Source organism: Corvus moneduloides, chromosome 1, assembly GCF_009650955.1.
Source record: "Corvus moneduloides isolate bCorMon1 chromosome 1, bCorMon1.pri, whole genome shotgun sequence".
Classification (NCBI taxonomy): Eukaryota; Metazoa; Chordata; class Aves; order Passeriformes; family Corvidae; genus Corvus; species Corvus moneduloides.
The window spans coordinates 90,227,976-90,246,308 of record NC_045476.1 but is presented as its reverse complement, the minus strand read 5'-3'; positions in this window follow the sequence as shown (position 1 = coordinate 90,246,308).

Here is an 18,333-nt window from a genome sequence, read left to right as displayed (position 1 = left end):
CAGAAGCCCTGGTCATGAATCTACATTAGCAGAGTAATATGAACTATTGATTTGAATCTATAAATGGTACTATTTGATAACAATGGTTTAAGGTAAGAGCTATAGACAATTTTAATGAATTCTGAGAGTCTGCTCTCTAGTTGAAGAAAATGTGTAAATGTAAGAAGCTACTCAGTATTATTAGAGTTGCCTTGCATAAAGAAATCAAAAAGCTTTTAAATTGATGGCAAAAACAGTATATCAATTTGTTTAGTCTCAAACCCCTATTCAAATATATTGCATATTGAAAGAATCAGAGTTTTACAGAAATGCAAATTACAGTGTTGAAAAGTTGATTCAGCACCACTACAAATTACATTCACTTTCATTAGCATTTGAATAAATGCTTCACTTGTGGTGGAAAAGGTTTGTCACGTTGACAAAGCACTCCAAGCCAATTGTGCTTATTAAAAAAGAAGAGGTTCTACTGTTGGTTTGAAAACAGCAGTTTTGTAGAGCTCCATCAATCTGGAATACTCATTTCTAATCTGCTTTTAACTTAATTGCTTGGATGATTGATTTGATTTTCCTTTTTATTTTTTTTTATGCATTTTATGGTAACTTGCTAGAAGATCAGCAGGGCTGCTTCCAGTACTTTCTCCTCAATGTTTTCAGTTTTTCACATGTTGTGAGAAAATAGTGTCACTTGCCCTTGATTTACGAACATCAAACCAAACGGAAGCAGAATTACAGGGCTGTGACTGCTCAGCATTTTTGGGTGGAGGCAGATGTTGAAACAGGCACTTCTGTGTACATGTACATCCTGTGTGTCTGTAAAACTCCTGTTTTCCAGATGAATGCCATCTCCCTGATTGTGATTCTTACAGCTTTGAGACTAAGATAATACTGCACTCTCTTTCTTTTGGTGGGAACAGGTTCTTGTAGATAAACCACTCTTCATGTCACCTTTTTGTGGTCTGCAAGGATGAGAAAGGAGCAGTATTTGAGCTACCAAAACTACAGTCAAATAACAGCTTGTGGCACTTGGAAGACTGTTTTAAAGGCAGAATCTCTTTCCCTTTTTCATGTTACAGTTCCTAAGTGTGCTGGGAAGGGGTGGCATTGCTGCCAGTGGAAGTCCCAGAGGCACAGCTTAGTGGTAGTAAATTGTTATATTTTCCTTGCCTAAAACAGCTAGAGCAAACACAAATAGGAGGGGGAGAAATGAATACTGTAACATTTTCAAAATAAATTGTTGGATGCTGAAGAATTCCACGCATTAGTTTTTAATAGATCTATTCCTATGAGAAGCAGAACACACTGATACTTTTTTAAGTTGTTGTTGAAAAATTCCCAAACAGAAAGGTAATTCCTAAGTAGAAATGGCTGTATTTATCTACCAATGGCCAAGCTTGTTAAGGCTCTTACAACTTTGCACATGGAGAGTTACTGAATTTTAATGTAAATGCAAACATTTTTCATGCATGTAAAAGTTCCTACCAAAGTCCATTCAGAACTCATAGGCAATGGGAAAAATAATTCTCTCATCAGTTTATTGTTGTTTTGCTCTTTCTTTTTTAATGGAGCGTGTAAAACATCTTTGTTTTCTTTATACACATGCATGTATATATCCAAGTATAAAAAATAAACATACATATATTCAAGTATCAACATATGTATTTTTATACAAGCATTGCCAAGATCTCCATACAGTTTTTGTCTTTGCTTTACAGGTGACATATTTTGAAATGCCTGTTTGGATAACTGTGTCCTTCAGTTTACATAGCTGTATTATACTATTAAACATATGCAAACCTTTATTCAGAAAAGGTCAAATGAATGCTTTCAAGAAAAAATAGCTCCTGGGTAGTTTCCTCCATTTATTGGTATCAAAAGAATATAGGATTCTCATTTTTCAGAGAAAAAGAGACCTAGAAATGCACAAACAGTAAACAAAAAGGAGGACATAAATCTGTAAACTGCTTTACATATGTGGTGGAAACATTTATTTCTCTCATTCATCATTTCTTACAGTGCCTGTAGCATGCTAGACGCTTTCAAACACATGAAGAAACACGACTAACCTTGTTCATATTAATCTCACTAACTGTAAAGGCTTTTGTAGAGTTTCATTTAATCAACTGACATTACTGTAAAAATTTAGGAGAATGAGAGAATCTGTGTATTCTGTGAATATGTTATTATCCAGTGTTTCTATTTATGTATTCAACATGTAGGTTGTGAGTCCACTCTACATTATCTCTGAAAGGTCATGACAACCAGGAGCAATTCCTGAGGGCTGGAGGAAGGAAATATCACCTCAAGATGAACCATAAGGAAGGTCTGAATAAGGTCAACTTTGCCTTGTTCCTTGAGAAGGTGATAGAGAAAATCCTCCTGGAAACCATTTCTAAGGGGAAATTGGTGATCTGGATTAGTCGTCATGGATAGTGAGGAAATAGCAGCTGACCGATGTAGTAGCCTTCCAAAATAAGATGACTGACTTGCTGAACCAGGGCAGAGCAGTGGATATCATTGGAGCTCAGCTGCAATAAGGCCTTTGACACTGTTCTACTGATGAAATTGGGTCTAAAGAAATAACAGTGAGGTGCCTTGAAAACTGGCTGAACTGCTGTTCTCCAGGGGTTGTGATTAGCTCAGCTAGATGCCTGTCACTAAAGTGCCCCAGGGACAATATTGGATCTAGTCCTGTTTAGCATCTTCTTCAATGCCCTGAACAATGGAGCAAAGTGCAGATTCAGAAAGTCGACAGATGATGGAGAACTGGGAGTGCAGTGGTATTTGATAGACGAGTGTGCTGCCTTTTAGTGGGGGGCTCTGACAGTCTGGAGCACAGAGCCAGCAGGAATCTCTCTTGCAAGTGACCTTTGCACGTGGTTGTCTCCAGGCTGACGCCTGCTAGCACCTCTCTAACAGGCAATGTGGTTTTACCCAGATAGCTTCGGACTAGGGCTTCAGACGTTGTAAAGATATTCCCCCAGGAAACCTGCAAATGAAGAGAGAGTCCTGTAGAGGTTACCCAAAGCTTGCACACCAGGGAGTCTGAGCTGTTTGTTGATGCCTCTGATATGAGCATTATGTGATGTCTGTGGTCTTTTGCTTTTCTGACACTTGGTGCTTTCTGAAATGTTCAATATTACACGTATTTGGAAGGGACAAGTTGGGGGAGGGAATTTAATGGACCACTGCTGCCATCTATCCAGTAGAACCTTTCCCCTGATGTTTGCTTTAAAAATTACCACATTTGTTTCCTAATAAAACTTCTATGTTGGAGTTCAACAGTATTTTTCCATTATAAGATTTTCAGCAGCAGCGTCTTAAGCACTGGTATGTGACTACATGTGATTGTGCTCCTGCTTTGTTTCTGGCCAAAGCCAGATTAATCTCCTAAAAGAAAATATTCAAGGCATGGTATGAACTTCTGCAATTCAGTACATCTGGGCAAGTTTGTCCTCATCAGAGCTAAATTAAAAATAAACTGGTTGACTGTGAGTCAGGCTGCAAAAAAAGGGTGCATGCAGGCTTCAGAAAGACAAAGTATACATGCCAGCTGGCCTAATAAACTGCATTTTGGTTTACGTTTTTACTGCTGGGCTTGTGCAAGGAATGATTACATTGCTATTTTTTGAACCACTTATTGAGGCTCTGTAGCACTGAAGAATAGTCAGCTTTGATCTGAAAAGAGATCCAGGTAATTGTGAGTTTCAGATGACCTCTTATATTCCTAAGGCATCTGAAGAGAGTGGTTGACACTTACTTGTAACATTGATGTGCAGGGTAGACAACATGGTTTTATGTTTTATGGCAATAATTCCAATGGCAGCATCGAGGTTGGAATTCTGTCTTTCTTTTCTGGGACTTCTGTTGCACTAAAGTGCAAAGCAGCCAGGAGTCAGCAATGGAAAAACTTTTTCCTGTGTATTTCAGAAATAATTGCTATAAAATCCCCATTTTTTTAATAGAATACTGTATTTGTCTCTTAATTAATTGATTTTTTTTGTCTCTGAACTCATGCTGGGGAGTTTCTGCAGACTCTGGTTTGTCCTCTGCAGAGGATATGCCCTTCTTTTTCTCTGACAGAGCATTCAGAATAAAGAGATGGAATATTATTGTTTTCTCTAGCACTGATACTGGTAAACTCCTAGTGAATATGATGGAGATAGCCATGTCATCCTTTGGGTTTGTTTAATTCCAGGTTCAAAAAATGTCCTGTCAAGGGAAACAAAAAATATACACACATGATATACACACCTTCAGCACTGGTTGTAAGATGACAGGAGAACGTGTGTGCATCCTCTTTCTTATCACCACCCATGCAGGGGTTGTGTGTGTGTAAATCATCCCCAGGCAAGCCAGCAAATAAGCAATCAATGATCAATGTAGCGTACACAGATTTTTCTTGCTGTGAATCTGCCCTTGGCATATTCATCAGCCTTTTTTTGAGAAAGGAGGAGAAGGATCATTAAAGCAGATATAATGAGTATTGCTTTTCAGTATACATGGTTTTCATTCTCGGATTTTTGTCTCCTTGCTGCATGCTGGGGTTGAGAGGATTCCTTGACAGAGTGCCTGTGATTCATTGCCTGCATTGTTCAGAGTAAACAGAGTGGCTTTCCTGAGACAGACAGCCCGGTTTATCTCTGCTGGCAAACTGCAGCAGAGGAACACAATGAAGGCAGTTCTGCCGCAGGTGGACTTACTCTCTGAGGATGCAGAGGATGCTTTCACTGCTGTCAGGTGCTGCAGACTCTGCTGTCTTGCAGTCAGATTTAATTTGTGGTTGAAGTTAGATAAAAATTCCACCAAAGTCAGCAATATGGGAAATGTGCTGAACTAACACGGTCAGTCACCTGCTTTGAAGGATGTGTGCTTTCTGACCAGCTTATGTTCCTGGTGAGATGCTGTTTCAGAGAGTGGCGTGCGCATCTTCCTTCAGTGATTTCTGTGACCTCTCTGTGAGAGTGTGTCCCTGTGTTGCACACTACTGAGGATATCAGCAGCTTCCTGCACTCCTCAGACACTCTTGCTGTGTTACACAAATACAACATCACTGATCCCTCATTGCCTGGGCCATGGGCAGTTGCAGCACCAGAGAAAACATTTTGATGGTGTTTATAATACCTGCCTCCTTTAAGGTGGGGAGTGATGAAAAGGACAAAATGCTTCTGGAAATGGCAGCCTGTGTGATGTTAGAAGAAGTTGTGTGTCATTGTCTTGTAGAAAAAAAACCCTAAGGATATCACAAATTTGCTAGGGGGAAAAATCTAATTGCTTTAGAGGAAATTGTTGCTATAATTAAAATAAGGGAAAATATGAATATAAGAAGTGAACAGGGATGGAACTTCTGAGAAAATAATACTGTCAATGAGCAGAAATTTGTACTTGGACACTTTCAGTTATGCTCTAAATTAGATCATGAGTGGATGGCACAACCTCTCTGTAACTCAAGTCTTTTGTGAAATCATTGGTGAAAAAATTATAATGTTAAGCGTGAAGCGTAAAAGAAATCCTTTGTGTCGTTATTACAGATGACTAAATACATTTTTTGCAGTGTGCCATCCTCATTGTGTCATGATTAATAATTATTGCTATGATCCATTGTTGCCTGTTGTATTCTAGTCTAGCTGATACCTGACATCCCATTTCTGCAAATTTTTACATTCGATCTGCTCTACTTACCTGCCATTAATTATATACTCTTCTACTCTGCTCTCACAGTTTTATTTGCCCTAATTGGGACAGAAAAAGAACACAAGAGCTGTAACTAATTTTTCTCCTTTTATTTTTGTGGTTGTATTCTTCTGCTCATGTGGACATGCATCAATAGCACCTATATCATAGAGAGAGAGAGAGCAAATAAAGAGATACCCATTGGGATGACCTTTGTAAGGAGAGTTGAAAGTATCATGACAATGTTCAAAAGTAAATAAAAGATCACTTTAAAATAAAACAGTAGGAGCAAAAGCATAATGAGGCTATCCATTGATTTAAGTTCATAACCATTTTAGAAGAGCTGAAAATGATTGCAAGTCTAGATACTGTTTAACAAATTTAACCTCAAGCACTTCTATTTATCATTTTTGGCTGGTAGAATTAGCTTCATTTCAGAAGCAATGACAGATGGACTTCTTGATTTATGATATATTTTGGCTGAGGCCTGAAATAGCTTCTTAAAACCCTTGTAGCAGAAATCTTTTATATTAACCTATGGGAGGTTTGATCTCCAACAGAAGGTGAGGCAAATTCCTCATGTAGCCACTAAGTAACATCTTATAAAGGAGATTCATCAATCTTGATGCTCTGTTTATTGTTTTTTTTTAAAGAGATATAATCTTTTGTAGTGATACTGCTGTTAGTAAGACAAAAAAAAAAAAAAGAACCCCAACCAAACCGTCAATGATTTTGAAAATGTTTTAGAGCAGCAACTTATTTTCCAAGACTGGTCATTTTGGTCCAAACTTGGATCTATGCTTCTTAGTATGGCTTAATTGTAGTGTTTAAAAATGGCCATTTAAAACAATGGCAACAATGTCTCAGAAGCTAGGCAGTGAAAGAGTTTGGGAGCTGGAATTCTAGGCCTGTCTGGGAAACCTCCATGAACATTGGTCCTTCTGCTCTCCCAAAGATAAAAAATTATCAGAACTTCAAAAGATTTTTCAAGCGAGCTTAATTATTTACACTTCTAATTTTCCTGGATGCATGTAGGAAATTGACCCTGTCCTTAGCATTTTAGCATTTGAGTTTATTGCATTTGAATTTATTTGGTTATCTTTCACTCTCTTTCCTTTCCCACCTACTCTTTCTCATTGCTTTTATCTATTAAAATATGTGCTAGGTTTGTTTTTCGGCAAAAACAAACAACAAAGGAGGATTTTAGGGACCTTGCCCACTCATTTAAGAATGCTATACAGGAAGTCAAAGAGCAACAGGAGTTAACACTTGCAAACGACGGTGAGGGCACCAAGAAAACTCTAAATCAGTAGCAAAAGGCTGATCAAAGAAAGCATGGCCCATGGCTGAGTAGGGCTGGTGCTCTAGCACCATTTGAAACACACTGGGTGGAGATACTCAGTTGCAGTTTTGCCTCAATCTTCAGCAGCAATGTCATTCAGGCCTCTCTCCTTAAAGAGAAGGACCTGCCAGCAGTGGATGTAGGTCAGATGAGATCAGGAATCACTTGAGATCAATTCATTCAGGCCCAGAAGACTGGATCAGGCTGCATCCAGAAGTGCTCAGAGAACTGGCTGGTGTATGTTATAGTGAGGACACTCTCCCTCATCTTTGACATGCTGAATAGAGTGGGGAAGATCCCCAGGGGCTGAAGGAGAGCGAGTATTCTCCAGCTTCATTTCAGACTAAAAGGACAGCTAGAAAAGTGGCAGACTGATTGGCCTCTCTTTGTTCTCTGTAAAACTCATGGAGCGAGTCTCCTTTGAACGCATTTATGGGCAGAAGACTGGGAAAGTCAGCATGGATGTAATGAAGGTATAGCACGCAAATTCCTTTTAGAATAACGTAACTGAATTTGTAGATAAGGAGACAGCAGTAGATGTTTTTACCTTAACTTCAGCAAGGCTTTCGGCACTGCCATCCACAGTATTTCTGTATCTAATTGTTATGAGTTGACCGTGGTCAGCTCCCAAGCACCACAAAATCCTTCTTCCCCAGCAGGACTGGAGAAAGAACAGCAAGAGCAAAAGTTAAAAAAATTCATCAATCAAGATCAACAATTTAACGAGTGAAGGAAAGAAGTGGGTAAACCACCCCCGCAGCAATGGTGCGAAGGCAATCGCTCACCACCTCCTCCCAGCACAGCAATGTCTCACAGCCCTCCGAGCAACAGCTGCCTCAGAACACTGAGTGTGTAGAGAGCAGCTCTGCACAGTCTCTCCAGACTATGTTGTCCGTCTGGAGAGGACGACACAGAAGGCTTGGCAAACCCAAGCTAAATATATCAGTGTGCCCTGGAAGCAAAGAGGACCCAACAGTTTCCTGGGTTGTATTATCGGCCAGTAGGTTGAGGGAAGCAACGCTTTACTCAGGACTTTTAAGACCATATCTGGAATATTGTACCCAGTTTTGACCCCTTAATTCGGGACAGACTGCGCTGGGGGGATCTAGTAGGAACTGTCTCATACTTAAGACTCAGCAAAAAAAAAAAGTACAGCAGGATGTAGGTAACTTTAGATCCCTATCAGGGTATTAATACACAGAATTAGCTATGATTTTTCTTTCATTATGAGTCAAATGGTTTGCTTACCACCTAAGCCAAGCATTGTCTCTTCACAGAATATCACCTGTAGGGAATTCCAAACTACCAAGGCAAATCAACTTTGATACACTTTAGAATGCCTCCTGAGTGCCATTAGATAGCTACTGACTGTCTGTATCATGTTTGATATATACTTGCAGGATTGTGCTGAGGCAAAACAACCAGGCATGAGACCAGCTGTGAGTACAAAAAACATGTACCTGCTGCACAAAAGCACCTGAATGTTCAAACTTAAGCCTATTTATCTACATCTATTGCTTCTTTTGTGAGAGGCAATAAAAAGCGTTGCTTTGGTTTTCTGAATCCAGTCAGTAAGGATGCACAGCAGGTTGGATAAAACCCATCTTATAAACTGGTAATGTAATTTTCTCTTAATGAGGAAGCCAACTTGCCTAACTTTTCAATGTTTTTGTTTTCATCTTTGGGAAACAAGAATACGAGGAGAAAATGTAAGGTATGAAATTGAATAAAGGACTAATACCTTGTGTTTTACTTCTGACCTTCTGTTTATCTTTGCATGAAGAGAAGCAGCTCTGGGGTGCTGCCCTTGCAGCAGGCACTGCTTGAGGCAAGGCTGGTCAGCACATGGGGTCAGGTCTCCAGATCACAAGTAACATAAAGACTGAATATTCATCTTGTTATTGAAGTAGTGTCCTCAGATTCTTCCCCGGGGAGGTTTTGTCCTTTTCCTCCAACAGCCTAAAAACTGTTGATTTTATTACTGCCCCTGAAGGCTGGAATTTGAACCATTCCACTAGGAAAACTGGAAAATACCAACACTGAAATATCAGATATTCTGTATTTTATTTGACCTATTTATTTTTCATATTTCAAGAGAAAAAGTAATGAACTAAACTGGTTTCCTGACAATGGTAATTCTTTGTTTGGTTGGGGCTTAAGGATGGTATAATTCTTACTTCACATCAGGACTTGCCTGTTAACATTATTAATCCATGAAGAGGTCACTCTGGTTCCTAGGCAGTAGGAGCCCATTAGGTATAACCACATAGAAATATATGTGCAAAAATCAAATCTCTGTGGTATAGACTCAGTGAATTGGTATTAAGTCTTCAGGGAACAAAAATGTTACTTATTTTGGCTTCAGCATGAGAGGCTTCATGAGCTGTACCTCGATTTTCCCCCAGACTGCCCAGTCTGGCTGAGAGACCTCTGTCAGAGCCAGCCATGCTATTGCATAAAGCTCTGCATGAAGCTGTGTGGAGCTCCTTCAGTGCTGAACTTGTCTGCCCTGACTTGTCTAAGCTGAATGCAAGGGTGCAGCCTTTTCACTCTGCAAAATCATCATTTTTAGTGAGACTACTTCAGAGATGGAGGGGAAATAAACCAGCCATCGGCCATTGACCTTCATTTAGTAAAAAAACCCCCACAGCCACCTCTCCTGTTCCCACATAGGAGAGAACAAATTTACCCACAATTCCTATTTCCACATTTTGAATAATAAAGAAATGTTGCCTGCATCTGATTACAGTCTGGATCTTCCCAGTTGTGCATGGCTATTTTGTCTATCTTCAGTAACATTTTAAGAGCTCCATCTTAGCTCTTAACAGGACTGCAGTCTTTTGCAAGCAAAAATGTTAAAATCAACCACTAGCTTGGGGAAGATGTTTCTGCAGAAGGGCATCAGAGGAATAGTTTTTGGTCCTATTTCTCTGCATGGGAAAATCATATGCTTTCTACCTGTGAACAAAACAATAATAATAATTAAAAAAACCCTAACAAAACAACCCAACAAGAAAAAGCAACCCAAATGAAAATACTCAGGTACAATGGATCCCATTATGTTCTCTGCTATGGTTTTGGATAATACAAGAAGAAGCAATGAGTGATGCCAGAATATCTATGGATAGTTTCAAGAGAACAGTACCTTCTTAAGGTGTGCATATAGTTCGAGAACTGGAAAAGAAAATTCTAGATTTAAAATGTATTCTAGTTTTATTAACTTTAAATAGATCAATTTGTTTTATTGCCAACTATAATTGTTAAGGCTCATCTGCCTTTACATACTTAGGTGACAGTGTACAATTCTGTAGGTTTCAATATTGAGCAGTGAGAAGTTTTACCTGCATGTATCCTTTTTTTTGAAAGTGACATATTCACTTCCTGGAAATGTAAGAGGTTGGGCTGTAAGCCTGAAGGAAAATTATCCTTAAAACTCAGAAGCACTTACATAATTCAGATTGATTTAATATGACTTGGGAAGTTAGGTATTCTCAATTATTTACAAAAATAAGGTTTGGAGGTGTTAAGCACAGTTCTTGTGGTAAAGCTTATAAAGCTGTTTTCATCACATTTAGGATGGGAAACCAACTTGTTTAATATTTGGAAAAAATAATTTTGAGTTTTATGAGGGTAGAAAGCTAAATATTTTTCTGTGTATTGTAGTGAAATGATTCCACTCATTTAAAATATAAAAAAAATCAACTAAAATTCAAAATTTGACTCTTGGCGCATAATAACCTGATGATACCCATCAACTTTGTATTTATTTATTTGGCATTTCTTTATTGTTTCTATTTTTTTATCACAAATGTATTAGTGAATGACATTTTCTTCTTTCTTATTTTCTCACTGTTTTTCAGACTTTATTTGAGTCAGCACTGTTTAAATAAGCATTTTAATCTATCAATGAAATAATGAAAAGTACTTTGTACACTGTTGTAGTATTAGCAACATAAAACTCGAGCTGATCTGTGTAAAATCTAATGTGCAAAACCTCCTAAATGAAGTAAAAACATTTCCTATACATTAATATATAAAAGCTACAACTGAATGGCAGATGAACCCCTGCCCCTATTATGTTGCAGTGTGATTCTGAAAGAAGTCAAGTTTTGCTAACTGAGCCAAAGGTTCAATCTTTAGAACACCTCTGTTCTCCTCAAATATTCCTCAAGTACTCCACAAAAAGGTGAGAAGCCTCAGACAGCATTGAAATGACTGTCTTCACTTTAGGAGTTCTAGCGTGGAAAAGGGTCTCTTGGACATTCAGTCATACTATTATTGTGGAAAAAAGTCGAGTATGTAATGAAGAATGAATCTCCTGCAGTTTTTCTTTCAGTCAGAGGAGCACTGAACAAATGCAAGTGTTAAAGTTACAAGGCTTCAGCTTGTAAATCTTAAGCTTGTAATTTCTTCTAGGAGTTTTCTGCTACTCAGAACTACTGTTTGAAGACTGTCATAATCACTTCATAATCACTTAACTTGGGTCCTGGAGGTTGGTAAGAGCTATTGGTAACTGTGTGCTACCCGAGTCAGGCACATTTCACAAAACAGCTCTGCAAGAAATCTTTGGACACAAACAGCTGTAACAGATCTGGCTTGAGTGCTGGCAGCCTGCTGCTTCTTCCATTTCCATGCTAACCATGCATATGATAGCTCATCCAAAAAACATATCTCACAATTTGGCACTGTCAGACTCATAACAATGGATTCATGGGGACTGTGTGCTTTCAGCTTGTGATAGCTTTTTGATTACTCCACACTGCAGAGAAATGCCAAAACTGAATAAAATAAATAATAAAATATCCAAGAATCAAAGTTTTTACAGCTGAGGCTTGTGGTGGTCTTATCTTAAGACATCTTCAAAGACAGTTCTTAGGTGATTACTGCAATGAAAATATTATGTGAATATTTATGATATTGACAGCAGACACTAATTCACAGGAATGGATTGTGGGAATTCCCTCTCATCTGTTTTCAAAGAATTTACCAGTCATCTTTCTGGATTAAAATTCTGCCATAAGCCTGCTCTTCTGTACTGATCTCAAGTGTCAACTTGCTCCTGTCAGTGATTATCAGCTGCCTTTACTGCTGTTTAGTTTGTTAGGTTTAGTATTCAGTGTTATCAGCCCACTGAATCGACCAGTCTGACAGATGTTGTGTTTGTGCTTGCTGTAGCCATAGATAACCACATAGTCTCTATAACTCAAGGGGAGATCACTCCATCACAGCATTTCATTCTGTTCAACCAGTTTTCTCTGGAAAGGGAGAATTTGCCAATATTTACCTCAGCGTAACATATTCCCAGTTAAAAACGGGACCAATTTGATGCCATCCTGCAAACTTATTGCAGCATAATCTCTGTTTATTGCTTTCAGTCATTTTGCAAAGTCTGCGTGAAGCAGCCTTTTCACTTGCAAAGTGACTGGAAATCTTTACAAGATAATAAAGGGAAATTTAAGTTGAATGCTGTTGTTAAGTGGAGATTATCGACAAATGCCTTCAAGCCTGGGATGGAAACTGGCACAGGATTCTTGCTTCATCCATCTGGGCGCTCCTTTTCCATCCTGGGAAAGTATCTTAATTCATCCCTGCACTGATCCTCCTGATCACAAAATCTTCTCTGATGGCAAAATGATTGCTCCCCAAATTGAAGTGTTCATTAGAAAATGCTAGAATAACCACTACAATTCACACATAGAGATTGGTGATTTTACTTTGCTCTGGAAGGAGGATGACTCTCTGAAGATCTCAGGCTGCAGGGAATGCCTGGGGCCCCTCACTGGGCCAGACCAGTGGGAGACAGTCTCCAAGTGGGCAGGACATGGATACTTATTGAGGATCTGTGCTGCCAAGTAAGGGAACTGTGGGAGACAGTCATAAGACCAGGCCAGTGCCCAGTACCCTGGGCTGCATCCAAAGCAGTGTGGGCAGCAGGGTGAGGGAGGGGATTCTGCCCCTCTGCTCTGCTCTGGTGAGACCCCACCTGCAGTGCTGCAGCCAGCTCTGGGGTCCCAGCACAGGAAGGACTGAGACCAGAGGAGGATTGAGACCAGAGTAGGGCCTCAAAGATGCTCAGAGGTTGGAGCACTTGTTTTATGAAGACAGGCTGAGAGATTTGGGATTGTTTGGCCTGAAGAAGAGAAAGCTCCCAGGAGACTGTATTCCAGCCTTTCAGTACCTAAAGGGGGCCTACAAGAAGCTGGAGAGGGATTTTTTACAGGAGAATGTAGTAATAGGACAAGAGAGAATGGTTTTAAACTGGAAGAGTGTGGGTTTAGATTAGACACTAGGAAGAAATTCTTCACTGTAAGGGTGGTGAGGCACTGGAACAGGTTACCCAGAGATGATTCAGCCCTGGAAAGTCAAAGGCCAAGTTGGATGGACCTTTGAGGAACCTGATCTAGTGGAATGTCTCCTTGCCATATATGTCAGGGAGGTTGGAATTAAATGATCTTTAAGATCCCTTCAAACCCAAACCATTCCAAGATTTGAATTCTTGATGGTTTCCAGGTGGACGTACTCCTTGAATGCAAGCTAACATCTGCATTTTCTCTCCCTGAGAGAGGTCATGGTTCCTGCGCATAATTTCTCAAATTTTCCTTTCCCTGTGTCAGGTGCTGCTGCTTCTTCTGCCTTTATGGAATATTATATTCAATCAGGACTGTGAAATATTGGTGTGAGAGAAGTTTGCAAGCTAGGGGACAGAGATCTGTTACAGCCCTTTTCTGTACCTCTGTGTGGGCAAGGGAAATGCTGCTGCGAGTGGAGCATCTCAAGTGCTGCTGAGCAGGGCTGGAGTCTCTGTTGTTGGAGACTTTTGGAATGTGCCAGAACTGGATCTTAAACAACCTGATCTAGCTCTTGAAGTTAGTCTCAACAGGCTAAGAGATAATGTAGATGTAGAGAGATTATGTATAACTGAGCATATGACTGAGCATATTTCTCATCTGCTGTCATCACTGCTGTGGGGAAAATGGTTGAGGCTGACTAAGACAACTCTGTCAGGGTTTCGAGAGTCTATCTCCTAAAGTGAGGAAGTAGGAAGCACTGCTGTTTCCAAAAAATAACAGGCCCACTTTTCTTATCAAGCAGTTTTTATTCTTTTACAGTTGGAGTCCATTTCCATCATGAGTTACATAGAAATATGTAGTTCATGGTCTTTTTTTGCAGTGTGGTGCACACTAGAATGTTTTTGAAGCTCACCCTTTGGTCTTGAAAATTATGTACCTTTAAATGTGAGCTTTAATTTTATTCTGTATTTCTCCCAAAGCATAAGGGATTTAGTGAATTCAAGTGATTAACAAATATCAGCATTCAGGTCTTTGTTTTTTCAGCTTGCATACTAGGTGTTAGCACTATTCAATTTAAAATGTTTGAGATAATGGTCTCTCTCCTTGCAGCATGTTACTTTATCTAGCCTGTACAGCCCACTTTTCTTTCAGTCAAGTTATGTGCCATGGGAGTTTTTGATGCTGATAAATAACAAAATTGAAACACTGACTGATTTCTTTGTACCTGTGGCAAAATCAGCTTTGAAAAAATGTTCTCGGATTTAAATGTGTAAGTGCAAATTTTTCATGATATGTTTGTTAGAAGTATGTATTAACCAGAAAAGATAGGTTCCATGGGCTTTAAAAGGAAATACACATAATCATTTTGAATTGTACTCAAGCTGAACTGTGAAATCAGTTTGATCTTATATTATAAAGAAAATAATAAGAATTAGTTTAATTTTATACTATATTTGAATGCAATTCTTTTATATTTATAGCTAAATTTCAGTAAAGTATTTGTTTATAGTGAGGCTTTTGCTTTACTCTTCAGAAGATATTATTTCACAATATGTTCTAGAACCTATTGCTCTCAAAGGTTGTTAAACTAGTAGCTCCCTTTCTAACATCGCTTTTTTCCACAGTGAAAGTAAGGTAGCATTGGGAATTCCTAGTTGAAAGACCTCCTTCTCTGAAATTCTCTAACCAACCTCCTGCTCAGTGAGCACTACCTTGGGTTAACTGGGGCACCATCCTGCTGTCTCAAAAACTGCTAAGGGTTCAGAAGGACATGTGTCTATACATACACCAGTACAATTTTTCAAAGTTTAGATTTCTATTTCAAATTAGATTTTATATTTCCATTTCAAATTCTAAAGGTATTACCATTACACAGAGATAATTAATGTAGGAGAGTGAAGAAGGTCTCTAATAAATTCTGTTTTAATTTTAGAAAGTTTCACAATTTTGATGATGGTCTTCTAACAAATTGTTCAGGATCTGTTCTAAATTCTTTTGAAAGCAGCAAGCATCAGGGGAAAAGAGCAGATTTAGATGCAGTCAGAGCCACCTGCTTTACGATCAGCAGAAATTTTCCATGCAAGTACATTTCTACCACAGAGTGCTGATGCTTTGAAGATGAAACACTCTGTGGAAATGTGTCAAAACTAATAAAGCTTTCGAAGAATATTAAATGTCTCTCTTCCTTCTTTTGGGCCAGTTTGGCTGCCAGCCTCTTCCCTCCTCAGCAGATCACCCACAGGCTGCTGTAATGAAATGCTTCCAGATTCCCTTTGGAACCAAACTGACATGCAGTGTTTCACTTCCATTAGATTTTTCTTTTAGCCTCTTGACATTTCCTCCTCTCTGCTGGACAGTTTTGTCTCAAGGTTTGCAAGTGAGCAGCAATTGCTTTCTAGACCAGGCCTTGGTCAGAGCTTCTGTGGGCAGATCTACTCTACAACATCTGTGAAACCAATAGAAAGGGGGAGAGGAGCTGCTTTCCTGTAGTTTGTGGCGTCCTGCCTCTTCTCAGGAATGGAATAAGCACTGTAAAAATTGTGCAAAATGGGATGTGGAACGAAACTTGAGTATACTAAATCACTCAGGATATAAGTAATTTTTAGAGCATAATTCTAAGCCCCTGAAACAGGAGACATTTTTGAATGTAAAGAAAAAGTGTGCTTTTAGGCATGTTATTTAGTTAGAAAACAAGAGATAAACTAATTTATGAGAGTCTTTAATATTTCAATGTGTCTACACTACTTAATATGTGTGATTTCTTGCCTATCTTATCAATGAGAAAGTTTCATGACTGAAGATCCCATTATATTTTATTGAACATCTACACTTTTAATATTTAAACATCTCTGCAGTGTCTTGATTTATGTGAAGAACTGGTCTTAAAAGTATTGCTTTTTTTTAGGGAGCAGTTTTTCTTAGTATCTATTATATCCCTTGATTTCCATTTCCTTCTGAAAATCTTACTTTAAATTTTGCAGTATCCCATTTGTAGTATGTACTGGTGTTTTTACTGCATAATCATACATTTTCTCTACTTAAAGAATCGTAGTTGTTGGAGAATAATCAACTGCTACCATCAGAGAACATGCATGGTGGTTCAGATATTGCCCCTTTTACTCCACTGCAAAGGGAGAACTAGTAAATATGTTAAACTGATACAAGTGAAGTTTTTGCAATGGATGTGATAAATGGCTTTTTGGTAGTAAGATGAGAAAGATGCATGACAACAAATTGTGCGACAGCCTGTTATTAGAATGTCAAACCTTGCAGACTTGTTTCTTTTATTAGGACAATGTGAGTTTCTTAGAGGAACTTACTCTTGGTATTGTATGTAGACGTAATTTTTCTGATCTATTCAAAAGCAGGTCTCTTTTAAGCCATTGGACACCTTTTTGACAAATTCCAGTCTATCTCCAGATCTCCCTGTCGCAACAGATTTCTTTGCAAATTTTCATGTCGCATTATCTGAAAAAGTTTACAGGAACTTTACAGAAACATCACGCAGGAAAGAAGCAGAGATTCTGTGGCTGCAGTTACAGGCAGAGATATGGGTTCTCACTGACATCAAAGGGGTTATAATGGCACTCTGAGGCTGCTTGGGAGCAGTCAGCATAGATTTATGAAGGGGAAATGGGGTCTGACAGTCTGATACAATTTGATGGCTGGCTTGGCAGGTGAGGACAGAGCATTGGACGTTGTTTATCTTGAATTTAGAAAGGCTTTCAACATTGCCTCCTATAACCTCCCTCTTGGACAAGCTGATGAAGTATAGGGTAGATGAGTAGACAGTGATTGAAAAGTAGCTGAACTGCTGGGCTCAGGCTGCCATCAAAAGCAGCACAAAGCCCAGCTGGAGGCCAGGCACCACTGGTGTGCCCCCGGGGCCAGTGCTGGGTCTGATCATGCTTAACATCATGAATGACCTGGATGATGGGGCAGTGCACTTTCAGCACACTGATTGATAATGCAGAGCCAGGGCAGGGAGGTTAGTGGTTAGTTAACAAGCTGAATGTCCTGCCTTTCACAGGGAGCCTGACAAGCAGGAGCATGAAGCCAGAAGGAATTTCATGAAGTTTAGCCGGGGGGAATGCTGGGTCCTGCACACTGGAAGGAATTAGCCTCACAAACTTTAACAACAGGAAATACAAAGTCTTGAACACCTGGAGGAACACCCACATAAACTCAGGGCTGAGTGGCTGGTGAGCTGGTGGCTCTGCAGACAAGGACCTGGGAGTCCTGATGGAGAACAAGATGAACATGAGACAGCAGTGTGCCCATGCTGCACAGGCTGCATTAGGGAAGCTGTTTCACAGAATCACAGAATATGCTGGGTTGGAAGGGACCCACCAGGATCATCCAGTCCAACTCCTGGCCCTGCACAGGACCATCCCCAGGAGACACACCCTGTGCCTGAGAGTGTTGTCCAAATGCTTCTTGAACTCTGTCAGGCGGGTGCTGTGACCACTTTCCTGGGGAGCTGTTCCAGTGCCCAACAACTGTCTGGGTGAAGAACCTTATTCTAATATCTAACCTAAATCTCCCATGACTCAGCTTCAGACCATTCCCTTGGGCCCTGTCACTGGTGACCATAGAGAAGAGATGAGTGTCTGCCTCTCTCTCTCATGAGGAAGTTGTAACTGCAATGAGTTCTCCCCTCAGTCTCCTCTTCTCCAGGCTGAACAGACCAAGTGACCTCAGCCACTCCTCACACAGCTTCCCCTCAAGGCCCTTCACCATCTTTGTTGCCCTCCTCTGGATGCTCTCTAATAGTTTAATGTCTTTTTTATACTGTGGCGCCCAAAACTGCCCCCAGCACTCGAGGTGAGGCTGCCCCAGTGCAGAGCAGAGCAGGACAATCCCCTCCCTTGCCCGGCTGGCGATGCTGTGCCTGATGCCCCCCAGGATACACTTGGCCCTCCTGGCTGCCAGGGCACTGCTGACTCAGATTCCCCTTACCATCAACCAGGACCTCCAGGTCCCTTTCCATAGCACTGCTTTCCAGCACCTCATTCCCCAGTCTGTCCGTAC